Genomic DNA, 17,456 nt, shown 5'->3' on the forward strand with positions numbered 1-17,456 from the left:
TATTATTATGAAGGACACAAACATTTATTAGACCCCTATCTTTCATTTCTGACACCACTAGTTAATCATATCCCTTGCTCATTTTCTTGGTGGAGGGTTTCATCTTTTTTAAAAATTAAATTATTTTATGAGTAGCCTATATAAATAAAGACAGTAACTGTATTTTAGCTCTATTTGTTTCTAATTATCTTTTTGCCATATTAAAGATATAAATCTGTGTGATCTTATTTTTCTTCATGTTTGCATCCTTTGTGTCATACTTTAGAAAGCCTCAAAAGTATGTATATTCCTATATTTTTGTGGATACTTTATATTCAGTCAATTCAGAATATAAAAATACCCTGAGTATAAAACAGAGGGGGAAAAAATCCAACTTTAATTTTTTCTAATGGGTTGGCCATTTGTATCAAAGCTCACAGAGTGAGCCTGCCATGAAAATCCTCACACTAAACAGTTAAATGCATTTGTGCTCTGCTGTAGACAGTCAACTTTGATCCACTAATCTGTGTCTATTTAGGGTCAGTACTTCAAGACAATCATAACAGATTTACTTTGATCTGTAGAAAGCAAGTTTCTGCAGTGTTTCCTCTACAATATCTGACTGACGAGTTTTATTTACACAGATTAAAGCATGCAGACCAAGATGACACCTTCAACAGACCAAGCAGCAGTCAAAATTCACATAGACTCCAAAATACCAGGAGCTCTAGGCGGTCAAGGGCACAGGCTGTCTACACAAGAGCACCCCAGGAAGACAGTCAAGGGCACAGGCTGTCTATACAAGAGCACCCCAGGAAGACAGTCAAGGGGCACAGTCTGTCTACACAAGAGCACCCCAGAAGACAGTCAAGGGCACAGTCTATCTACACAAGAGCACCCCAGGAAGACAGTCAAGGGGCACAATCTGTTTGCACAAGAGCGCCCCAGGAAGGCAGTCAAGGGGCACAACCAGTTTATATAAGAGCACCCTAGGAAGGAAGTCAAGGGCTCAGCCCATCTATAGAAGAGCACCCCAGGAAGCTGGTCCAGGGGTACAGCCCATCTACACAACAGCACCCAGAGATCTTGGTGAGGAACTGAGCTTACTCTCTTTGTTCTGTCCATTCTGCCTCAATTCCATATGCACACAAATACTGCAAACAGACTGAGAAATTAGCGCTCCATAAATAGAACACTTTTGCTTCGTCCAATAGTAACCATAATAGCAATAGTAATCCATAAGCAAGAAAAGCTCATTTTAGGATTTCTACTTTCAATTAAGATAGAGTATCGAGATTCAACAACAACAGTCAGCATGCAAAGCATGCTCTAAAGAAACTGACTCTGCTGCTCTAAAGACACTGACCACCAGTCATGTACAACAGTGGGCTCGTTGCCCTGGTTTACTTCCTTGAGAGGGTTTCCAGGACCTGGTGCAGAGGAGCTGGGCAAAGCCTGGCCGAATTAGGGCAGATGTGACAGAGTGGAGAGCTCCAAAGACAAGAATGACAGAGGCCACAGTAAAAAACCCTGGTAAGAATCGGATTCAGGTGTGCGCAGCAGGGCCTCTCCGAGGACCCATCAGGAAACGGCTCTGTCCTTCCACATGCACACGAGAGTCTCTCCATGAGAAGCAGAGAACAAAACTCACACGCATCTCTCCCAGTGTTTGTGACCTCAGGGCATAAGGTAGAACACTCAACAGGTACGTTTACCCCGACGCTGCTAAGATCTCGTCGTGCTAATTGAAAAGCAACGGCAAGGATCAGACTCTTGCCAATTAATATTTCTGAGTCCAAAAATACTTAAGAATATAGAAATATCCATCACCCCAAAAGGTAAATTGATGAGAGGTGAAGAAAAGGTCAATTGTTGCGAGAGAGATTGGCATTATACATGGAACATTAAAACTAAAGGAAATGGCACAGAAGCAAACCTCAGGGAGAACACATTGACGGGACAGTAGACTTTTTTTAATGATCTAAACTGAAATGCTAGAGAAGGAAAAAAGACAGAACCAGTGGCAAAAGATAAATGAACTCGAAGATTTAGTAACAGAAAACACTCTGAAAGCACAGAAAAATTTTTAAAAAGAAATCTGCTATGGGACAGCATCAACCCTCCTACCATGTGTGCGATGGGAGCTTTCAAAAGAAGAGAAATGAGAAGACAAACATGTCTGAAAGCACACGTGAAATGTCCCGGTCTGAGGAACACTATAAACTCACACATCCCAGAAGCTCCGTGATCCCAGAGCAAACAACAAGAAGAAAACAAAGAGCATAACCAAGAGTGCAAACCCAAGGGTGGGGGCAGTCACGGGGTGTGCAGAGAAGCAGGCTAGCGAAGACAGCTAAGATGCAAAAACAATGCAAGCCAGAAGACAATCCAGAACCGTCCATAAAGTAAAACACCACGATCACAGAGAAGCTACTGACCTTTGGAAAAGGAGGAGGGAGGAAAACAAAACTTCAGGCACACAGAGCTGAAAGAAACCATCGGTGCCACACGCACACCACAAGGAATGCTAAGGGAGAGCTTTCTGCAGTAGGATCATGAGCCAGGTGCAGGAATCTGAACAGGAGAACACACGCGGGGGCAAAAAGGGGAGCTGTTCATATTATTTTAATCTCTTTAAGGATTATTGGCTGCTTAAGTTAAAATAATTCAGAGTAGTGTTCACATCATGCGTACACAGAAAATGTACGAGAACAGCTTAAGTCCAGGAAAGAAGAAATGTAAGAACGCTATCGTGAGTTTCGTGTGCCGCGTGTGAAGTGACAAACAGCACTTGGAGGTAGATGGAAGCAATTACATACACGTACAAAGAACTCTACAGCAGCCACTAAAATTAAAAAACAAAAACAAAAACATGTCACTCATAAGACAATAAAGGATATGAAACTGAATTGTGAAAAATGTTCATTTAACCAAAAAGAGGGCAAACTAGACACAAAGAACACAGATGATAAACAGGAAACATCAGGACAGCAGGCTCAACCCCAGCTACACCAATGTCCATATCCACATGTCAAGGGTCTGAACATCCCAACGACAAGCAGCAACTCAGACAGAATTAAAAAGCAAGAGGGAAACACATGCTTCCTACAAGAACCACATAAACATAAAGACACAAGCAGAATGGAAGGAAAGAGAAGCAGATGCTAACAGACTTTTTACCAAGGGACTTTAAAAGGTCACTTTATAACGACAAGAAGGCATGATGCCCCTAAATGCTTCCTCACCAAACACAAGCTGCAGAACATGCAAAGCACACACAGACAGCTCTTTGTGGACACCTGACCCTGACACCTCCTCCTAATCTGTCCCCCAGCTCCATGAATCTTTTAGAATGTTACATAAATAGAACAGTGCAGGTTCAACTGTCAGAACCCATCAAGACTCTTTCTGGAATGAGACATCTAAACTGAAGTGTAAATTAGAAAGTTCGATCCCCTTAGAATTTTCGCCCCACTCGTGTGTCCCCACCCCTAGCAAGAACTACTCATCTCCCCGTGTCTCAAGACACAGGACACCTGACAGCCTCCCCCACAGCACTTCCTCATACCTCACCACAATGGCAGATCTTTCAACGTGGACTTGATGAATTATTTTGACCACTTCCTCCTATCATGAGAAAACCGTACTGTTTGTTTCCCAGCTTCCCCATTCCTTGAGAGCCCCAAATAATGAAGAATACGAAAGAAATGCCAAGTAAAAAAGACATTTCTAGAGAGAAACTCTCCAAAAGAGCAGTCAGTGAGAAGGTTGTCAACAGCCTAAAACGCTATTCTGTAAGGATGTCTGCGGTTACACAGCACAAACAGGCAAATAACCAGTGTGCCGTGCTGAAATGCCAATATTCTCTGAAACACACAAAGGCAGGCAGAATGAAGATGTCCCGTTGGTGTGGTAAATCTTATTTCCTCACAAATCACTTGCTGCTGGACTGGATCAACAAGAAACTAACTGAAACGGGATTAAAATGTTCAAAAACTGCTAGAAGAAAATACCTGTGCTTTGGTCTGATCAAAGACTTTTCTGGGATGTAATTCCAAAAGTACAGACAACAGGGCCAAGGTAACAGGTGGGATGACATCACCACAAGAGCTTCTTCACAGCAATCAGAAAACAAGACACAAGCGATCTGTAGAGAAGCTAACTGCTGTGCTCGCAAGGAGAACTTAGACAGATGTGGATATAAACTGAAGCATTTTTGTATACTGCAGAGGTTTCAAAGATAAATATATTTCCTCTAAATATGAAAAAAATAGGCAACTTTTTTTTTTTTTTTTTGCGTATCACAAACCCTGACAACAACAAATGCACAGTAACAAATGCCACCAGGATCCAGCCTCCTTGGCTCTCTGTAGCATCCTGAAATATCCTGATGGGACAGTACCAACCGCCAAGTTGATCTTCCCTAACTGCCTTTTCATAGATTCCACGCAGGCACAGCTGGATAAAAACAGCCACCCAGTCCTGAGCATCCTTCATCATCAGCTGGTCTTGTTCTAGTCAGTGTTTACTATTTCATGTGCTGTTTCAGGCTGGGACTATCATACAAATAACCCCCCCGCCCCCACAGAAGCTTTATTCCCTTGTCTGTTTCCCTATCCCTGTCCATCAATCCCTCTGGTCCCTCACCTATTTATCATCTAGTCCCCACAGGACAAGGTGAAGGACCCCACCTGCTGCAACCTGGCAGTCCTGGTATAGAACTACATTATCCAAAGGAAATGATGGATATTACATAAATTCAAGTCCCATATGCAATTTAAATTTTCCTAGAAGCCACCCTAAGCATAGGTAAAATAAATCTTAATGATAAACATTTACCCTAATTTACTCAAAATACTTTCATTCCACCACACACAAACAAAAATTTCACATGAAATAAGTTGCCACAATGTTGTCCATGGGGTTTTTATCAGATGGAAACAGTTCCCTGTTCTTAAACTGCTAAGGACGTTGACCATGAAAGGGTGTTCTGAGTTTCTCAACCTCTCTTCCTATGACTGATTCTGTGTTTGGTTTTTATTCTCTCAGCAGGGTGTATTTCAGTCTGACTCAAGTCTTTTGTTTCAGAATAAAACCCACTTGCTCGTACATAATCCTTTCTTGTTTGTTTAAGATTTCTGTATTTATGTGCATAAACTATAAGCTAACTTCTGCAAAGCCTTTGACTGCTTTTCAGGGCAACACTAACCCCCAGACTGAGTAGTGAATTATGCCTTCTTTCCCCACTTTTTGAAAAGTCTTTGCAGGAGCAATCATATTTTTCAATGTCTTACAGAACTCTCCAGTTAAGCAACTGGAAGCTGGGCTTTTCCTGGGAAAAGACTATGAATTTAACCTCTTTGTTGTGTCTGCTAAGATCTTTTCTGAGCTGACTTTGTAATTTTTCTATCCAGGAATGTGCCCCCATCACCCACAATACCTATAAGGTCGGCAGCACTGCTCCCTCTTCACGCCTCCCCTTGGACAGTCTGGCTAAAGATGTACTGACTGTTTGGCTTCGCTGACGTTCTCGGGTCTGACTTTCTGCTCTGCTATGGGGAGTGTGCACGAGGTGATGGTGGAAGGTGAGGCTGCAGGCCGACGGCCGTTCTAGTTTATCAATCTCTCCATGCGCGTCACTGCAGCGGGCTGCCATAGGTCTCCGTGCTTTATTTTCTTGCCTCTCAAAAGTATTCTTTTAAGCGTCCCTCATTTTTCTTCTGTGGTTCATTGTTTATTAGGGCTGCTATTTAATTTCTACGCATTTGTGAATCACTCAAATTCCCTTCTGTAACTGTCTCCCACACTCCACTGTTTTCGTACAATGCATTTGGTATATTCCCAATCATCTTAAATGTTGATGGCCTGTTAGGTCAGACTGATTTACAGTGCTGCTTAGGTCTTGTTTGGGGAAGCTGGGAGATTCTCTTGACTGTCTGATCCCTTATAATAGTGATGTCTGTGTGTTCTTTAAAATTCTGTTTTATCTGATGAGATTTCACAGTTATGCCGTCACTATGCAGACAGTCTGTGTTAGTTCTTAGAATAAATTCCTAAGCTCTGACTAAAGCCTTTGCAGAATAAACTCAACACCTCAGCCTCCTCTAGGGCAGTCGCAGCAACTACCTTCCTCACATTCCGGCCATACTTTCCTGTTAGTTCACACCTTGTACTTTTAAATAACTGAACATTACATGTTAGATAAAATACAGTAAATGTGGCAATTCTGGAAGTTGCCTGCCCTTCCCTAACTCCTAGGAATTGTTGCTTGTTTTCAGTCAGGCCAGTGGCTTTCCTGGGCTAAATGTGAGTCTGTATTCTCTAGACCCAACTATGATGCCTCTGTTCAGTCACCTTAGTGATCGGCACTCAGACCAGCTAAGTCTGCAAGGCACAGCCATAAGGAGGATTTAAGAACAGATCAGCAAATACAAGAACAGATTCTAGAAGATGTGGGTGAAGCCCAACACAGACCTCACTAGGCACGGGATATAGCTCAATTTCCAGGGATCTAGTCACACCTTGAGCGTAAGTGGAAAAGGTGGTTTACAACACTAATGTCTGTTCGGTGTTAAGGGGCTCTGCTTGTGTCACGGCAAACTTCAACAACATTCAGGCATTCAAACTACTGCCTTCACTTTATTTATGGCTTTCCCAGGCCATTAGTCAGTCAGAGACGACTCCCAGCTTTTCCCTGCAGTCTTCAATGTGTGCGTAGCAAGGAACAAACCAGAGCTCCCAGAGCACCACATGGACACCTACTTCTCTGTGTGTTCCCTTTAAGGTTGGGCAGGTTACTCTTTACCAGACTGGTACAGCCCTCACAGAAAAATACCCTAACAAGCTCTGAGCACCAAGTTGTGCCAGGTAACAGCACCCTGAAAGGGAGACTTTTCCAGGAAGCCAAAGACAGGTCAACTGGGGACAATGCTCTCAGAGTTGGATTGGTTTTTTCTTTTTTGGCTTCAAATCAAGTCTGGTCTGTCCCTTCATCAAGGCTGCTGACGGGGCGGGAAGGGTGATGGGAACAGCTCCAGCTTTCAGGAACACTCAGCTGGAAGAGCCAGAAGCAGCTTCTGCTGTCTCTCCTGGTGCCTTCAAGGCTTCCACGAGGCTGGCTCTCGCTGCACCTGGAGACCAGGCATGAAACAATTGTACTGCTGTTGTGATTGTATGTCCCTTAATCTCATGTAGTATTCCACAGCGAAAATAACTCCTGCCTACAGACTAAAGGTTCTACCACACTTAAAGAGTTTCTGTTGAAATCTGGAAAACCCTGGATCATGGTGGGCTGGTTCTTTGCCTATGAGACTTGAAAGATCCTGTTTCCCCTTAAACTTCTTTTTTATTTGTATCTAGAAGGGGTGAAAAACATGTAAACTAATTAAGAAAGAATAAAAGTACATGTTTATACTAAATGACCCAGTTTTTAGTGTAGTAGGAAATGATGAGAAAAGGAAGGTTTTCCTTTTTTTTTTGGAAGGTTCCAACTATTTCGCCAATGACGTCAGCACAGGTTCATGGTACCTGGACTCACCAAGGTCCATTGACAATCTTAGGTCCTCCCACTACCAAGTAGTGTGACCTTAGACAAGATAGCGAACCTGCCTTGCCTCTGTTGTTCAACTATAAAATGGGCATGCGAACTCATTTAGAGGCATCTTTAAGGCTGACATGCACGTGGAAGAGCCCAGAGCACAAAATAATTACTTAGTTTCCAATTAGTTTACTTCCATCAATTCCTGATAAAGTCAGGGATACACAAGAAATAAAAAAATCAAAATATAATTAAGAGTCACAACTTTCAGAGTGTTAAAAGGTCTTACAAGCAGCCTTTCTAGAAAAGGCTCAGTCAGAGCCTGTCGTCTTGGTGATCTGTGTAAACAGAAGATTGTGTAAGATTGGTAGAGTTTCTTGCACACAAAACATTCTCAGGAAATCCAATGTGCATCCTTCAGCTTTAGAAAAAGCTCACTAAGAAAAGGCAAAAGCAAGTCTTGATACTTCAGAAGTATACTTCATAAGAAACACTTCCCAACAGGATCAGGCAGAACAGACACAGTGCTGGCTTTGCTGGCCATTTTAGAGGCAGGCAGAGCTCAGCGATACTCTCGATGCCACAGTTGGCCATTCCACTTCCTTATGTCCCCAGCACTTGGCTCTGATACTTGAACTTTAAAGAACACAGACTACTGACAGGAAGAAAACTGTACCCATGAATATAGAATTAAAAATAACAATAATGGTAGTATGTGTTTATCATTTATGGTCCTACCAGGCACCAGGCACCATGTGGTCCTCTGCATAAGTTATGTAATGTCATCCCGGTGGCATTTCTGTGAAAGAGGTATTCTACTCAGTTCTGCTTGTGGGATGAGAGTCCAGGGCTAGTCAAATGTGGAACAGTGCCGCCGAGGGCAACGTTTGAAACTGTGACTTTGTCATTGCCATAATCAAAAAATGAAAAACTCTGCAAACTGTAGCTTGTTTCTTCTTAAGTGCTAAGTTGTCTGTCCCTCTTGTCTTGCCATCCCACATGCTTGCAGAAGGGACAGCTAATAAGCTTGCCAAACCAGGCAGTAGACTAATACCAGGGAGCTGCAGAGAAAGAAGGGGTCCAGGAAAGCCAGAAAGAAACAAGACAAGATCAAATAAAACTAGATAGATGACAGAAGTTTATTATATGATGTAAGAAACATCTAAAAACATTAAAAAAAATCAAATTTCATAGATGGTACAAAAACTTATCGATTAGGAATTATATTCTCATCTACAAAAACTCCAAGTTATCGGAGACACCTGACAGGCACCTGGCAGGTATCAGCGCAGACCTCAAGACTCCGGAATATAGGACATGCAAGACAAACCAGCATGGCGTTCAAGTTCCTTGCAGCTTTCAAGACGCTAACTTCAAAAATAATTACATGCCTTCCCTTCCCAAGATGTCAGCACTACCATCAGCAAGACCTAGTTCATGTTCCTGGCTTTGAAGCTCTTGTCTCTTCACAAGCTAATAAAAGGGGAAAAAGGAACACATCAGGAAAATGCTTTCCATGATGGGTTTATCTGAATATAACTTTCCTGTGAAGCTTTGGAGACAAAAATAAATCTACCCTCCACCAAGATCATGGCAAAGGCTGTGATTTTTCAGGATTATCCTTACAACAACCATGTTTCTAGGAATAGCCTGTTAGGAGAGAAGATGCTGGGGAAAAAAAAAGTCAGGTCCATGATATTATGTTGGATGTCCTTCTGTATGCTGTGAATTTATGTTGCTTTTACTGGTTGATGAATAAAGTTGCTTTGGCCCATGGCAGGGCAGAATATACGTAGGCTGGGAAGCCAAACTGAAATACAGGAAGAAAGAAGGTGGGATGGAAAGAGAGACACCAGCAGCCAACAGGAGTTAAGATGTCATAGCATTACCAACAAGGCACGAGCCACGTAGAGATACAGATTAATAGAAAGGGATTAATTTATATGTAAGAGCTAGTTAGTAATAAGCCCTGAGCCATCAGCCAATCAATTATAGTTAATATTAAGCCCCTGAATGATTATTTTCTAAGTGGCTGTGGGACTGGGAGGGACACAGAAAAGTTTTCGGCTAAAGGTTCACAGTTGGAACAGTGCCATAAAGACAGCAACATCTACAGTAGAAGCTTGCACTATCTGGGAAACAGGACAGTTCTGGAGGGGGCCATGGGGCAAATCTGACTAAGGTACCTGATACCAAGAGGGGCTGGCTCCAGCAGAGATGTGCTCTGGTCATCAAACAGAGCAGACAGTCACAGCTGGTCCTCTGGCTTCTCTTGTGATGCTGCATTGCCACCATGTAGGCACAAGGATAACCTTGGGGCAAAGCACAGGTTCTGGAGAAGAGCTTTAGGGAGATGACAGTCTATGACACAAAACCCTCCTATTTGTTGGACAGAGTCTTGGTTCCCCGATGTGTAAGGTAGTGATGAAAAGGCTTTAGCTGCTGCCCCAGGTCACTGAAGATGAAATACAGTAACATATGTAAAGGTGTGCTGTAAGGTATAAGGGCTAGAAGATCCAAGAACAAAAGGTTTTCTAAAACGATGTAATCCTTGAGAAAATAAAGGTGAATAAAATTAGCTCTTCAGGTCCACACATTCTTCACAGATTAAGAAAGATTCAGGTAGGAAAAAGAGCAGTTGTACTGAGTGTGCGGGTTTATCTCCTTGTCACTGTTCCCTAAACAGAACAATCTAAAATGAACTGCACACCTTTGTAATACTTCATTGTGTACTACAAATAACAGACGATTTAAAATATATGGGTGAATTATGTATGCAGATACATAAAGGACTAGAGTATCATTGGAGTCTGGCATCTACAGAGCTTCTGGAACTAACACTCTCCCACCCATCCTAGGGGACAATTCTAACTTACTGCCACAATCCTATTCTCCATACAAATAATCCGTGATACCCTTGCATAGACCAGGAAGACTACCCCTAACGGTCACTCCAAAGTTGGGCCTGGGGGAGTGTCAGGTCCAGTTGGGGTGGCTGCTTCTCGTGCTATCTGCACAACACACTTCCTTCTAGGAAAACCTTCATACCCTTAAGTCTACCTCTCCCACTGTGTATCACAGGGGAGCCGCCTCCTAGCTGCTGCTATGTGTGTGGGAGATTAGATTACAGGGACCCTTTGGAGGTGACCAGCAGTCTGTCTTAGAAAGAGACAAGATGGCATTCCTGTGCTGCTCCACTTTAGGAAGCAGTCTGTTTCTGACTGGGGGCGGAGTTTGTTTAAGAGGAAGTTATTGACGCTCAGAGAGACAGAAACCCAAGGCTAGCTATTGCTACAACCCCCTAGTCCTCCTGTGCTCCCCTCAGCTGCCCTTCTACAACACAGTTGGCCCCACCTAGGAAAACGGGAAGCTGCCCAGGGGTCCCTAGAGAAGTTGACATCAAGCGCTGCAACTCACAGCCCCAGAGGCTCTGCAGCCACAGTGCAGAGCAGAAGTTTCCACACAAGGTAGCCGTGGACCATTCAAACAAGGATCCTGTTCATGCCAAGAACACTGAGGAAAGTGTGTAAGAGGTTGACCTAAAGAATTTAACATGTTTTGGTGGCTCTCAAAACATCCCAGCTTGCTCATCCTGCCCACTGCAGTTAGCTCTGTGAACTTTCACCTTTCTTGCTTTGTTTTTCAGTCTATCCAGTTTAAAGATAATCCACCCCAAACATGCACTGTCATCTTCTGTGTGAAACAGCAGTTAGAACAAAAACACCCCATCACCAAAGCGTACGCGGTAAACGTCCCTGCCAGCTTTGTTCATCTCACGGTACTACCAAATGGAGAGCAAGCGCTCCCTGTCAGCTCCCAGCTCCTGGGGAAAGCAGTAGGGCTGCCCTTCTCAGTTCCGTGCACAATGAGCTCTCCCACAATCCCACAGGTCCTCTCCCACAATCCCAGCAGTTCTGAGTCTTCCTGCTACTGTGAAGAAGGAAAAAATGTAAAAAAGGAAATAAAGACAAATGGAAAAAGAAAGCAGTGGAATTCATTTTGTGATACACACAATAAGAAAGGATTGGAAAAGCCAGATGGTGGTGGCGCAGGCCTTTAATCCCAGCACTCAGGAGGCAGAGGCAGGTGGATATCTGTGAGTTCAAGGCCAACCTGGTCTACAAGAGCTAGTTCCAGGACAGGCTCCCAAGCTACAGAGAAACCCTGTCTCGAAAAAAAAAAGTAGAAGAAGAATAAAAACAGTGAAAAATTATAACTGAAAGGTAATGGATAAAAAGCTGAGATTAAAGAGCAAAAAAAAAAAAAAAAAAAAAGAACAACAAACTAAAGTTTGAAAGCAATGAAACAGCCAGGCATGGTAGGTCACTAGGGAAAGGAAGACACAAGAATTGCCGTGAGCTCCAGGTCATCTTGGCTACAATGTGAGTTCCCCCCCAAAAATAAAATAAAAACAATTAAGTGGGCGATCCTATAGAGTCTTAGCAAACCAAGGCCTTCATGAGCATCTGCTCAAGCAAGAGAGACCTCAAGCGTCACCCAAAAACTTGGGGGGGTACACAGTTGTGACTTCTTCACAGGTCCTTCCACTTTTGACTTCAGCACAAGGAAGGATTCACAAAGGAAGCTTTAAGTGACATGCTTCAGACTCTCAGAGACACCCTCGGAAGCTGCAGCCATCATCACTGCTGACAAGCTAATGGCTTCTGAGGAAGAACACACCTCGATTCCTCTCAGCTCCTAACTTGAGTAGGAATTTAACACGAACTTATTTATACAAAAATGATAATCACATATGTCACTGGTAGAAGAGGTCCCATCCATATGAAGGGCCCGGTAAGAAGGCTTTCGTGTAGAGGTGACCTTGACGTTGGGTTTCAGGAATTTTCAAAGCCGAGAAAGCAGAGACGGGATTGCAGGCACATAAAACGCCACCAACGGTCAAAGAAAGAGAAGCTGGTCTGGAGCAAATAACTTGGCTTTGTGGGAACTAAAGTCGCGCCTTGAAGCCAGAGCAGAATCTGGCACAAGAGCAAAGACGGTGTTAGGGAAAACATTGCAGGAAGAAATGAAAGGAGATATTTTGGGGGGGTCATTATAAAAACCCCCTCTGGCCCTGGCCCTGCTGAAAGGGGACAGAGGTGGACATAACACTAGCCCACAAGACGGGCTCTGCTCTCCCACTGTAGAAATGAGGAACAGAGACCCTGCAGGCAGCAGCGGTTTGTCCAAGGACACAGAACTGATAGAGCAGGGTCCAGGTGTCTTTCCTTACGGCCAGGCTTCAGCACTGAGCTGTCGCCTAACGTTCCAGGTAATGCTCTATGGTGTGGCAAACCTTTGCCGTTCCTAGGATGCTATTCAATTTTTAAAATTTGCTTTCTTCTATGACTTTTTATTCTGCCCTGAGGGATAAAGCTATAGGAGCCATAAGTTGTTACTTGCTCCACATCTTTTGGAACGATCACTAAGAGGACAAGATTACAGCAACAGATTACCAACTGGCAACTGAGCGATTCCATCCATCACCTCAGAACGTGCTCAACAGCCCTGAGCAAATCCAGCAGACATCTGAGAAAGGTCAGTGGGGCCCCACCAAGAAACGTTGTATAAAGACAAAGCCAGATTCGTGTGGAAAATATTAACCTCACTCCTTGCTGGACAACCCAGAAACTGCCTGCAGGGAATGGGGAGCCTTCTTCCAACAAGTCCTGCTGAATTATTCAAGGCTGTCTCAAGGCCACACTTGGACTGGCCAGGCTCTGTACCACCTGCCAAGGGAAGGCAGTTTTCAACAACAAGGCTCGTTTTTTTAAACAAGCAAGCCAGCATGCACACAAAGGGGGAAGAGCCCACTTCCACTTTTCTCCTGAGGTTAACCCTTAAGAGGAAAAGGTCAGCTATTTCCTAGGAGCACTGACAAAGTCTAAAGCAGCCCTTCTTTTACCTTCTTTGCTTTCTTTCTTGCCCCCAAACTCCAATAAAGATGTGTTTCTTTGGTTTTACAAGGCCATTAATCAGAAATAGTGTTAATATAAAGTCCTTTCGTCATTAAAGAGGAAAATTACCTCTCCCTTCTATATCTGATTTTTTTTTTTTTTTTGGTTTTTCGAGACAGGGTTTCCCTGTAGTTTCTAGAGCCTGTCCTGGAACTAGCTCTTGTAGACCAGGCTGGCCTTGAACTCAGAGATCTGCCTGCCTCTGCCTCCCGAGTGCTGGGATTAAAGGCGTGCGCCACCTCCGCCCGGCTTATATCTGATTTTCTTAAAAAATCTTTTTTAATGAGAACACAGTTCTAAAATGTAAATTCTTACAATGTTTCAATTCTTGTTTTGTTTTGTATTTAGAGACCATTTGTGGTCATCATGACATCCCAGCTAAAAAGCTACTGTATATGAACTCCAGGATGGCAGGCCTGGGATTCCCTAAAACCTACCTGTTCTTTAGCCCCCAGAACAGGCCACCACCTGTGCTACCAGCCTAAGTGACGTACAAAGTTGTTTCCTTTGGGAGCTATGCAGTACCTCTTAACATGAACTTCTGTAAGACACGAAGGCATAGCACTGGTGACAAATGTGTCCAGAACTGAGGATTTGTGCTGAAGCCCAGTTTGATCTGGGGACTTCCTCACTTTGGGGGAGGATCAAGGACACATTTACTACATGAGGACCCACATCTACGTATCCTACATTGTTCCATCTCCTTTTATTGTCATAGAGCACTAGGGTTCCTAGTGTGCGCACACTTCCTGGGAGGTCGTAGGTCGTCCCTAATTGCCACAGGCAGTTCCCTGCCCACCTACAGTCATGGTGTCCTGAGTGACTCTCACACCTCACCCAGCTGGCTCAGCAGAACTGACAAGTGTGTAAACGCTTGACTAGAGAAAACAAGTATTTAAAAAAAGGCCTCACCATTTGCCTTCTTTGGTGGGGGTGGGGAGGCAGCAAAGAGGGATGGAAACTTACAACCTAGTCCAAAAATAAAAAATGTGAATGGCCTTAGAGTAAGTGAACAGCCATCTGTGTCATATTCCAGGCTCCATGAGAAAAGCGTTGCATTCATCCCAGATGCAAGGAGGTCTTGCTGCAACACCCCAACTGCCTGTGAAAATCAATCAGCCCTCCATGGCCCAGCTTTCATTTTCATCTCGGATTTTCAACTTAGCAAAACAAAATTGTGAGCTAGAGGAAAAATGACCTGCAACCAACTCTTAAATATAATCTTCACAACTATTCCAGGAAAGCTGACTGTAAATTAAATGTTGGGGGGGGGGGTATCATCACAAGATTAGGTAGCTGTGCCCCGAATGTAGGTATACAACCCTCTGCTCACTTTGGGAACAGTAGAGACCACTTCTGCCAAATACCCTTGCCAACTTTCATATACTATTTATAATCTTTATGAAGGGCCCAACTTCATAGCAGCACTTAGTCGAGGGAATACAGTCTCCTGCTCTTGACTCCACAGCTACCTGGAACAGCTCTTCACTTGCTGCAAGGAACAACAAAGTGTGAAGATGGTCCTCATCCTGGATTCTGCCATGCACTTCTTGACTACGGAAAATCCGGTCCATCACAGAGTGAAGCCTCAGGAGTGGGTACCCACACTCCAGCTCCCCGGGGCCGGTCCTCACTGTGGTAGTTCCAGGGGCGTCCCCGGGTCAGCCACAACAGCAGTACTGCTGGGAAATCCAGTGAACGAGCATATTCTTGGGTCTCAGCCCATCCACTCCTAGGAGGCAAACGCCCTTATGTTTGAGGGCAGTCACCAAAGAGCTAGCAAACGTGTGTGCACCCTTTGAGCCTGCAGGTGGCATTAAAGGCCATCTGGAAGAACGGAAGACAGGAAGTTCAAGTTTGAACAGTTTCGGAACCCCAACCCCTGCCACTGACCACAGTACTATCAGCCTAATGACTAAAAGGTGGGAGGGCACCTCAGCTTTCAACAGACGCCAGGCTGTAATGCTCCTCACCACCACCCCATAGATTTAGTACACATTCCATGTCGAGGGATGCATTCAACACTTGACAATCTTCATTTCTGGGTTTGATATGATTATGACACTTTAAGAATGAAGTCAATACCAACGAAACAGCCAACAAAATAAAAAAAAAAAAAACCTCAAATTATGACCAGCTACTCGTGTGCATCTACATAGTATCAACATACTTGACTGCAAAAGAATGAGGTCCCTTACCCTGAAAATCGAATTATATGGACGTAACCGTAGTGTTAAAGGAAGCTCCCCTTTCCCCAATTAAAATAAGGTATCCAGCTCGCCCTCTGATGGACCACCAAAGGCACGAATGCTCATCCAAGCACTTGCAATGAGATACGGCTTAACTGGAGCTCTTCATGGGCGGCTGGAGTCAGCAAGAATCAGTAACGAGCACTTCAGAAAACCGTTTTGCAGTACTAAGGCTAAACCCGCAAGCACCTAAGAAGAGCTATACCACTCCAGAGTAGAGACACTCTAAAGACATGAATGTCGGTGTCCACCGACAGCCTCCAAAGTGTAACTCCTAAGAGTTGCAAACCGGAAACACCCGAATGTCAACCATCCTCAGTAGGGTAGCATTGTTAAACATACAAGGAACTAGAGGCAGCAATTATAAACAAACAAAAACCAACCAACAAAACCCAAGGGACAAACAGCAAGGGTGGATCTGGCAGGAGTCATACAGAGGGAAGGAAGACAGGAGTCCAAACAGGCACAACTAACCCTATAACATAACACCTGGGGTTCTCCACCATCGGTATGAGCTGCTAGCTGCTGGGCTGCATACCACGTTCAGCTGGGTGAGTTTTTGCATACTCACAATCCATACATTTGATTGTGTTTAATCCCTTACAAAGAAGAGGAGCTATGTACGCAAACGATGTACGTGTCTGGTTGTTACGCCAAGATTGTAAACACCTACATCATTGGGTGTTCGTACCCTGGTGAAGTATATTTGCTGTAAAAACGCTCTGCGTTTGCTGAGCTAAATACAATTAAAGTGACTAGGGAGTTTCCTCTCTGCCCATGTTATGACATCAAATTAAAGTGCCTATAAAATGGCGGACCGTTTTTAGCTAGCATTCCCTAGCCCAAATTTATTTCATTTGCTTTATTTCATTTGCCATTTAGTCGGTCCCTGCTTATGTTGCACCGACTGTCCACTGTCCCAGGCCCCCACATGTCCTGATAGCGGATTCCCACGGTATATCGAAGGGCCTGGTTCTGGGGTTTCGATTGCCACTGCGTCCCGGAACTGCTTTAAACCAAGCTCAGCTTAACCGACGCAGCTTCCCCAACTTAACATCACACTTGGGACAACGGCGTGGAAACACCGCCGCCCTCCGCAGGCCGGGTGGGCTACACCGGCAACAACACACCGGTGAACCCGCACGCTCTCACTACGCTCCGGCGTTTGGAGCTCCCGCCTGGCGGGACACGTGACCAGGATGTGCAGCAAAGTGTGGGGCACCGAAGCCTGGCCCGCGCTCGCCGCCGGTTTTGACCCGGGCAAAAGTCTCGCGCCGCCGCCACCCAGGGTGCTCCCGGCCCACGCGCCGCCCGCGTTTACCTGGAAGTAGGAACACAAGCTGCCGGGAAGCCAAGTCACCGTGGTCTCGGCCTGCAGCCATGTCTGGCACCGCCGGAAGTGGCTCGGAGGGGCCCGCCAGCCCGCGCCACCCGCGTGCCTCCGTTTCCGGACCCTCCCGCTGGGCTTCCTCTTTGAATTGTGCGCGGGTGTCACCGGAGCCTTGGAGTTCAGCCGTTCTCACACCCTCAGGCAGCGGGAGCTTTTATTGCACACGTTGAGGTTTCTAATGCATTCTGTAGTGCCTGAGTCCTGAAAGCCCCCGAGAAGATCACCACGGAGCCACACTTCTGAACGCAAAAGGAAGGTTTTATTTATTATATACGGGCTAGCACGGGTCCCCTACCTGGTAGTCTGACTCAGCAGATGGAGGGAAAAGGATCACGTCTATCATT

This window comes from Arvicola amphibius, chromosome 13, assembly GCF_903992535.2.
Source record: "Arvicola amphibius chromosome 13, mArvAmp1.2, whole genome shotgun sequence".
Classification (NCBI taxonomy): Eukaryota; Metazoa; Chordata; class Mammalia; order Rodentia; family Cricetidae; genus Arvicola; species Arvicola amphibius.